The sequence below is a fragment of the Zea mays genome, chromosome 6, assembly GCF_902167145.1.
Source record: "Zea mays cultivar B73 chromosome 6, Zm-B73-REFERENCE-NAM-5.0, whole genome shotgun sequence".
Lineage (NCBI taxonomy): Eukaryota > Viridiplantae > Streptophyta > Magnoliopsida > Poales > Poaceae > Zea > Zea mays.
In genome coordinates, this window is record NC_050101.1 from 74,672,214 (window position 1) to 74,681,760 (window position 9,547).

Sequence of the window (9,547 nt, forward strand, 5' to 3'; positions counted from 1 at the left end):
ACCAATGGAATTTTTACTAAACTCATCATGCGCATAACCCCGTCTCGCATACAACCATATTATGGCGTGCACTCGAGACACTTCAATCAATGTGGCGCGACCACTAATATAAATGAACTCCGACACTCATGTCTTAACGATACATCGTCCACGCAAACGAGCATTTGCTAAACTACTCGTCACATCAACAATTATAACTCCTATATAATCACGAATCCCATCACATTGCGTAGTATTTGCACTTCAATCTCGACTTAACTGCACGCTTCATACTCGTCTATTCAAAAATTCTTCGCCTAACCAATACACTACACTCTACATACGTAGGGTCCATTTAACACACTCGACGTATACACTTAATAGAACGTTTTTCATACGACCTATAAAATCAATCTAGCCTTTTCATCGCACTACATGTCTCTTTCCCTATTTCGAATACAACCATACTCGGGATGCATTCAAAATACTTCAAACGACTCTAACACAATCACTATTATAATACATCGACATACATGTTCAATAATACACCTACACACAAACCTACAATCTTTAAATTTACACATCACGTCCAATCAACATTACTTAGTTATTTCCCTGATTCGCACACTCGTTCACGCCACTACATATGAACAATAAATGTTACCAACATTCAACGCATTACAATATATTGCCTAATATTAATTGGGAAACAACAGGGACAGCTTACTCTTCATTACTTACTTCGTCGAGGTTCCCCGCTCGCACGCAAACAAGGTTTTGGCTAAACCGCAACCTTGCAAGGAGACTCGACGACGACATGGAGCAATGCGAGCCGCGCACGAAGGCGAGGTCACGGCGACGGTGACATCCCTGTTGTTCATGACATAGAGCTTCACTCGGGCATTTCATCGAACACCCGTGAAGCACCAACATTGCGGGGCTACGGGGAAAACTCGGCTGCGAGGAGCTGCGCTGTAGAGGGTTGGGCATGCTTCATCAATGGACAGGGAGGAAGAAGGGGGCCTGGTCGCCAAGGGAGAGAGGGCAGAGCTGCTGCTAGCCGTGGAGCAGGGGAGGGGCGCTGCGCTGCCGGGGGAGGGAGTTGAGCAGAGGCGCTACGCCATGGGAAGGGAATAGTAGAGCTGCCACTGGGGGAATGCCCGTGTGCTATGGAGGTCGGCTGGTTTCCATGGGAGGTGGAGCGCAGAGCTGCTACGCAGTAGAGCGAAGAGGAGCAGGGGCGTCGGCATGGAGCAGGGAAGTGGAGGCCAGTCGTCGAGGTTGTTGCCCCTGCGCAAGGGAGGCCAGGGAGGAGGGTGCGCGCCCATGGAGATTTGCTGTCACGCCATGGGAGAAAGGAGCTGAGCTCCTCGCTGTAGCCGCTCGCCAGGAGCAGGAAGATGAACGGCGCTGGCTATTTGGGAAGAGGAGGGGGCTGGACATTGTTCGAGGAATTAGACTCGGGCTCAGATCAAATAACAGTCGTCGAGAGTTTGATTTAAAGAGCTTCAGATGAGATTTAATTCGGGAATGATCTTTGAGTCTGCATTCGTTCTGAGAAATAAAAATTTTAACACGCTCCAAAATTGGTTGTTTCTCGCGATCGAATAACTCATGACTTCGGTGAGCTTCCATGAATAATCCTGATAAGTAGAGATAGACACGATCGAGAAATAGGAAATTTTCACTGAGCAGTCAAGTTAGGGACAAATCTCCTGACATAACACAAAACTGATACCTGGGGTGTCACAAATTTTAGGGTGGAACCAGTTGGGTTGGTTAGATAATCTCCTTATCTTTCCAACCATATCAAGTCCGTCGCAATCGGGATCTGTATGCATCTTGGGTGTCCATTTTAGTGCAGACTGGTCCTGAAACCTGAGATGGAGTCGCAGCCGAGTCGGACTTGATCTCCTTCCTATTGTGGCCGAGTCGGACTTGATTTCCAACCAAGAGCGTAAGAAGTATAGTAAGATGCCTCTTCGCTATCCACTCATTTCTAAACGCGCTCTCTTACTTTCTATTCACTTAGGCAAACCACCATATTTTGATGGTGAAGACTATTGTATGTGGAGTGATAAAATGAGGCACCATCTAACCTCACTCCACAAAAGTATTTGGGACATTGTTGAGTTTGGAGCGCAGGCACCACAGGTGGGCGACGAGGACTATGACTCCGATGAGACCGCCCAAATAAGGCACTTCAATTCCCAAGCTACCTCCATACTCCTCGCTTCCTTGTGTAGGGATGAGTACAACAAGGTGCAAGGGTTGAAGAGTGCCTAAGAAATTTGGGGCATCCTCAAAACAGTGCATGAAGGGGACGAAGTGACCAAAATCACCAAGCGTGAAATGATCGAGGGAGAACTCGGTCGGTTCGTCCTCAACAAGGGAGAAGAGCCACAAGCAATGTACAACCAGCTCAAAACGATGGTGAACCAAGTACGCAACCAAAGGAGCACCAAGTGGGATGACCATGAAATGGTCAAGGTTATTTTAAGATCTCTTGTCTTTCGTAACCCCACTCAAGTACAATTAATTCGTGGAGATCTTAGATATAAATAGATGTCTCCCGAGGTGATCGACAAGTTTGTGAGCTTTGAACTTATGATCAAAGACTTCAAACATATTGTCAACTTGGAGCAAGACGCCACCTCCACACCCGAGGTGCAACCCATTGCATTCAAAGCAATGGAAGAAAAGAAGGAAGAGTCTACACCAACAAGTAGACTCTCAATTGACACCTCCAAGCTTGACAATGAGGAGATGGCTCTTATTATTAAGAGCTTTCGGCAAATCCTCAAGCAATGGAAGGGAAAGGACTACAAACCCCACTCCAAGAGGCTTTGCTACCGGTGTGGTAAGTTCAGTCATTTTATTGCTAAATGTCCATATACAAGTGATAGTGACATGGACGATGACAAGAAAGGGAAGAAGAAGAAGATAGAGAAGAAGTACTACAACAAGAAGAAGGGTGGCGAGGCGCACATAGGACGGAATGGGACTCCGACGAGAGCTCCACTAACTCCACCTCCGACGAGGACGCCACCAACATCGCCGTCAACAAAGGTCTTCTCTTCCCCAACGTTGGCCACAAATGTCTCATGGCCAAGGACAGCAAAAAGAAGGTGTACTCTAGAGATACCCCTAAATACACTACTTCAGATGATGAGAGTAGCTCTAGTGAAAGTGATGATGATTTGACTTCTCTTTTGCAAACCTTACTAAAGAGCAAAAGAAGGAAATTAATGAACTTATAGAAACCATTAACGAAAAGGATGATATCTTGGAATGCCAAGAAGACTTGCTCATTAAGGAAAATAAAAAATTTGTTAAGCTAAAAGATGTTTATGCTCTTGAAGTTGAAAAATGCCAAAACTTGACTAAAGAGCTAGATATATGCAATAATTCAATCTCTTGTCTTAGAACTGAGAATGTTAATTTAATTGCTAAGATTGAAGAATTGAATGTTTGCAAAGCTTCTACATCTACCATTGAGCATGTTACTATTTGTACTAGATGTAGAGATATTAATGTTGATGCTATGAATGATCACCTTGCTATAAATAAAGAATAAAATGATCACATAGCTAAATTAAATACTAAAATTGGCAAGCATGAGCTTGAGAATGAAAACTTTAAATTTGCTCGCAATATGCTTTATAATGGGAGATGCCCTAGCATTAAGGATGGCATTGGTTTCCAATCTGGGAGCCAAAGCAACATCAAACTTAATGCCCCTAGAAACAAGCTCTCTAACTTTGTTAAGGGGAAGGCCATGGTTCAGGATAGAGAATGTTACATTTTATACCCTGAAAACTATCCTGAGCATAAAATTAGAAAAATTCATGCTAGGAAATCTCATTCTATTTCTCATCATGCTTATATGTACATTAATGAGGCTTCTAGCTCTAGGCATACAACTCATATCAAAATGCATAAGAAAAAGATTGTTAATGCATCTAATGAACATAGTATTTCATTTAAGACCTTTGATGCATCATTTGTGCTTACTAACAAATCAGGCAAGGTAGTTGCCAAATATGTTGGGGGCAAACATAAAAGTCCAAATACTTGTGTTTGGGTACCCAAGGTGCTTGTTTCTAATGTTAAAGGACCCAACACCGTTTGGGTACCTAAGAACAAGGCCTAAATTTGTGTTGTAGGTTTATGCATCCGGTAGAACAAGTTGGATAATCGAGAGCGGGTGCACAAACCATATGACTGGGGAGAAAAGGATGTTCTCCTCATATGAGAGAAATGATGATCCCCATAGAGCAATCACATTCGGGGATGGAAATCAAGGTTTGGTCAAAGGATTGGGTAAAATTGCTATATCTTCTGACCATTCCATTTCTAATGTTTTTCTTGTAGATTCTTTAGATTACAACTTGCTTTTTGTTTCTTAATTATGCAAAATGGGCTACAACTGTCTATTTACTGATGTTGGTGTTACCGTCTTTAGGAGAAGTAATGATTCAATAGCTTTTAAGGGAGTGGTAGATGGTCAGCTATATTTAGTTGATTTCAATGATAACAATGCTGAACTAGAAACTTGCTTAATTGCTAAGACTAATATGACCTGGCTCTGGCATCACCGACTTGCTCATGTTGGAATGAAGAATCTTCACAAGCTTCTAAAGGGGAACACATTGTAGGACTAACCAATGTTCATTTTGAGAAAGACAGGATTTGTAGCGCATGTCAAGCAGGGAAGCAGGTTGGAGTACATCATCCACACAAAAACATCATGACGACCGAGAGGTCGCTTGAACTACTCCACATGGATCTATTCGGCCCGATTGCTTACATAAGCATCGGTGGGAGTAAGTATTGTCTTGTAATTGTGGATGATTATTCTCGCTTCACTTGAGTGTTCTTTTTGCAGGAAAAATAACAAACCCAAGAGACGTTAAAGAAATTCTTGAGATGGCTCAAAATGAGTTCGGATTAAGAATCAGGAAGATTAGAAGCGACAATGGAACGGAGTTCAAGAACTCTCAAATTGAAGGATTTCTTGAGGAGGAGGGCATCAAGCATGAGTTCTCTTCTCCCTATACACCTCAACAAAACAATGTTGTGGAGAGGAATAATAGAACTCTTTTGGATATGACAAGGACCATGCTTGATGAATACAAGACACCGGATCGGTTTTGGGCGGAAGCGATTAACACCGCTTGCTACTCCATCAACTGACTCTACCTTCACTGAATCCTCAAGAAAACATCATATGAACTCCTCACTGGTAAAAAGTCCAATGTTTCTTATTTTAGAGTGTTTGGGAGAAAATGCTTTATTCTTATTAAGAGAGGTAGAAATTTAAAATTTGCTCCTAAAGCAGTAGAAGGCTTTTTACTTGGTTATGACTCAAACACAAGGGCATATAGAGTCATCAACAAGTCCATTGGATTAGTTGAAGTTTCTTGTGACATTGTGTTTGATGAGACTAATGGCTCTCAAGTAGAGAAAGTTGACCTTGATGAATTAGATGATGAAGAGGCTTCGTGCGTCGCACTAAGGAACATGTCCATTGGAGATGTGTGTCCAAAAGAACCCGATGGGCCTTCACAAACACATGATCAACCATCATCTTCCATACAAGCATCTCCACCAACTCAAGATGAGGAACATGCTCAAGAAGACGAGGATCAAGATGATGAGCCACCTCAAGAGGAAGACATTGATCAAGAGGGAGGTGAAGATGATCAAGAAAAGGAAAATGATCAAGAGATTCAAGATCAAAGGCCACCGCACCCAAGAGTCCACCAAGCAATTCAAAGAGATCACCCTGTCAACTCCATACTTGGTGACATCCACAAGGGGGTAACCACTCGATCTCGAGTTGCTCATTTTTGTGAACATTACTCTTTTGTGTCTTCTACTGAGCCATACAGGATAGAGAATGCACTAAGAGATCTCGACTGGGTGGTGGCAATACGAGAGGATCTCAACAACTTCACGAGGAATGAGGTATGACATTTGGTTCCACGTCCTAACCAAAATGTTGTAGGTACCAAGTGGGTATTCCGCAGCAAGCAAGATGAGCATGGTGTGGTGACTAGAAACAAAGCTCAACTTGTTGCAAAAGGATATTCACAAGTCGGAGGTTTGGATTTCGGTGAAACCTACGCACCCGTAGCTAGGCTTAAGTCAATTAATATATTACTTGCCTATGCTACTTACCATGACTTTAAGTTATATCAAATGGACGTGAAGAGTGCCTTCCTCAATGGCCCTATCAAGGAAGAGGTGTATGTTGAGCAACCTCCCGTCTTTGAAGATAATGAGTATCCTACACATGTATATAAGCTCTCAAAGGCACTTTATGGGCTCAAACAAGCCCCAAGAGCATGGTATGAATGCCTAAGAGACTTTCTTCTCACTAATGGCTTTAAAGTCGGAAAAGCTGACCCTAGTCTCTTCACCAAAACAATTGACAAAGACTTGTTTTATGCCAAATTTATGTTGATGATATTATCTTTGGGTCTACTGACAAGTCATCTTGTGAAGAGTTTAGTAGGATTATGATACATAAATTCAAGATGTCTATGATGGAGGAGTTGAAATATTTCCTTGGATTCCAAATCAAGCAACTCCAAGAGGGCACCTTCATCTGCCAAACAAAGTACATACAAGATATACTCAAGAAGTTTGGAATGAAGAATGCCAAACCCATCAACACTCCCATGGGAACAAATGGGCATCTTGACCTCGACATAGGAGGTAAATCTGTAGATTAAAAGGTATACCGGTCGATGATAGGATCTCTACTCTATTTATGTGCTTCATGATCAGATATTCTACTTTTAGTATGCATGTGTGCAAGGTTCCAGGCTAATCCTATGGAAATCCACCTTAGGGTCGTGAAAAGAATCATGAGGTATTTAGTTTACACTCCTAAGTTTGGGCTATGGTACCCTAAGGGATCTATCTTTGATCTAATCGGGTATTCTGATGCCGATTATGTCGGATGTAAGATTGATAGAAAGAGAACATCAGAGACTTGTCAGTTTCTGGAGAGATCCCTGGTGTATTGGGCTTCAAAGAAACAAAATTCAGTAACTCTATCTACCGTCGAAGCCGGGTATGTTGCTGCAGGACATTGTTGTGCACAACTATTCTGGATGAGGCAAACCCTTAGGGACTATGGCTATAAGTTGAGCAAAGTTACTCTCCTATGTGACAATGAGAGTGCAATCCACATGGCAGATAATCCTGTTGAACACAGCCATACTAAGCACATAGACATCTAGTACCACTTTCTGAGAGATCACCAACAAATGGGAGATATCGAAATTGCCTATGTTAACACTCACAACCAGTTAGCCGATATATTCACCAAGCCCCTGGATGAAAAGACTTTTATCAAGCTTAGGAATGAACTAAATATCTTAGATTCTTGGAACTTTGATTGAAATCTTGCACATATTGCTCTTTTTATACCTTTGATCATGTCATATCTTTTTCATTTGGTACAAATGCATATTTCTTATTCTTCTTGTGCCAAAGCTAAGACTAATGTGCTTTCAAGAGTATCTCTTTGCTTAGTCTAAGATTGAAAGGGAAGTGGAGTTTAAGGCAGATGCAAGTCTTCCACTATGACTCTGTCGGTATCATATATCATTTACCCTACTCATATTTTTACATTCATATATTTCTGGTAAAAGTCCTCTAAGGTTTCTTCGTTTTTGGCGCTTAATGCCAAAGGAGGAGAAATTAATAGGCCCAAGCAAAAGGACCGTAACACCACCCTATTTTCTAAAAACTTCTTCAAAAAGGGGGAGAAATTAAAAGACAAAAGTAAAAACACTCTTGACAGCTAAGGCAACAACCTTTTCAGGGGGAGCTTTAATTTAGCCAAAAGAAAAGCATTTGAGAAAGGGGGAGAATCTTTGAAAACTTGAAAAATTCTTTCAAAATCATATTCTTATACCATTGGCTAACTGCAAAAGAATTTGAAAAGTCTTTTCCAAAAGATTTGCAAAAACAAGCTAAGTGGTGCAAATGTGGTCCAAAATGTTAAATATATCAAAACAATCATATATGCTTAGAACTGCTTTCATTTCAAAGTAACTTATGCACATCTGACAAAATGCAATCTAGTTACATTTCTACACTTTGTATTTGCTTTGGTTTGTGTTGGCATCAATCACCAAAAAGGGGGAGATTGAAAGGGAAATGGCCCCAAACATTTCCTATAATCAATTTTGGTGTTTGACGACCATCACAAACCTAATGGACTAATTAGTTTTCCTAGTTGATTTTTTCTAAGGTGCATAAAGTTCATATACACATACAAGGAAAATGACCTTGGGGCAATTCTACAAGTTTGAAGCAAAACAGATTTGCACCATCTTGCGACGCATCGGACTGTCTGGTGTGCACTGGACAGTGTCCGGTGTCCAGGCTGGAGCACCCAATGAACTGGCCGCTCTCAGGAATTCTCAGCACTCATCGTGTAAAAATCACCGGACTGTCAGTGTGCACCGGACAGTCCGGTGAGCCCACGGAGCAACGATCGACTCGGACAACGGTCGACTGCGGTAGACTGCGCAACAGTCTGAAGCGTCAGAAGTCAGAAGACAGTCTGCGACGTCAGGCTGCACCAGACTGTCCGGTGTGCCACCAGAATGTCCTGTGCACCACAAGGATAGACGACTTCAACAGTCAACAGCTCCAAACCCCAACGGTCGGCTGATGTGGCACACACCGGACAGTGAACAGTGCTATGTCCGGTGCACCACCAGATTGTCTGGTGTGCCCATCGATAGAGAAGTCAGCCAACGACTAGAATGTTGGTTGGGGCTATAGATACCACCAACCACTACCATTCAAGTCACCCAAGCTTTCCACCCTCTACATTCAATACAAGAGCAAAGAATACACTCCAAAGACACATTCAAAGCCTTTAATCCTCTCCAAGTGCCATAATCAAGTCAAGTGATCAAAAGCGTTTAGTGACTTGAGAGAGGGTGATTTGTGTATCATTTGTTGCTCTTGATGCTTTCTTCTTCCTCCACTAAACTTTCCAAGTGTTTTGTAAAGCAAGAAAGAGACACCTAATTGTGTGGTGATCCTTGCGGGGTCTTAGTGACCCATGAGATTCAGAAGAAGCACTCGACCGGTCTAGGTGACCTATTTTGAGAGGGAAAGGGTCGAAATAGACCTGGCCTCCTCAACGGGGAGTAGGTTTATTTGAGCCGAACCTCAGGAAACAAATCGTCATGTCCATTTGTGTTGAACTTCAACATTCGATTTGTTTCTTCCCTCTCCCCTCTTACTAAAAGTTCTCTTGCTCACATTGTTTTGAGTTGCTCCCAAAGTTATCCACATTGATTGAGCAACTCATAGCAAGAAGAACTATCTTCCACACTCCGTATTCATTATCATTTGTTTCTAACCCTAACCTCGGGTAAAGTGCATGTTGAAAGTTTATAATTTTCAGGTTTCGCCTATTCACCCCCTCTAGGCGACTTTCACATTCACACATCAGAACTGACCTTGTAGTTTTTTAGCATAAGGAAAGATACATAGAATTCTTCATAACGCTGAAAAAATGAGCATCTTC

General features: G+C 42.1%; 1 pseudogene; it reads left to right on the forward strand.

Moving 5' to 3' along the window:
• The first annotated feature begins 1,227 nt into the window (after positions 1–1,227).
• On the forward strand, positions 1,228–8,790 carry LOC109940437 (uncharacterized; annotated as a pseudogene).
• Positions 8,791–9,547: the final 757 nt, after the last annotated feature.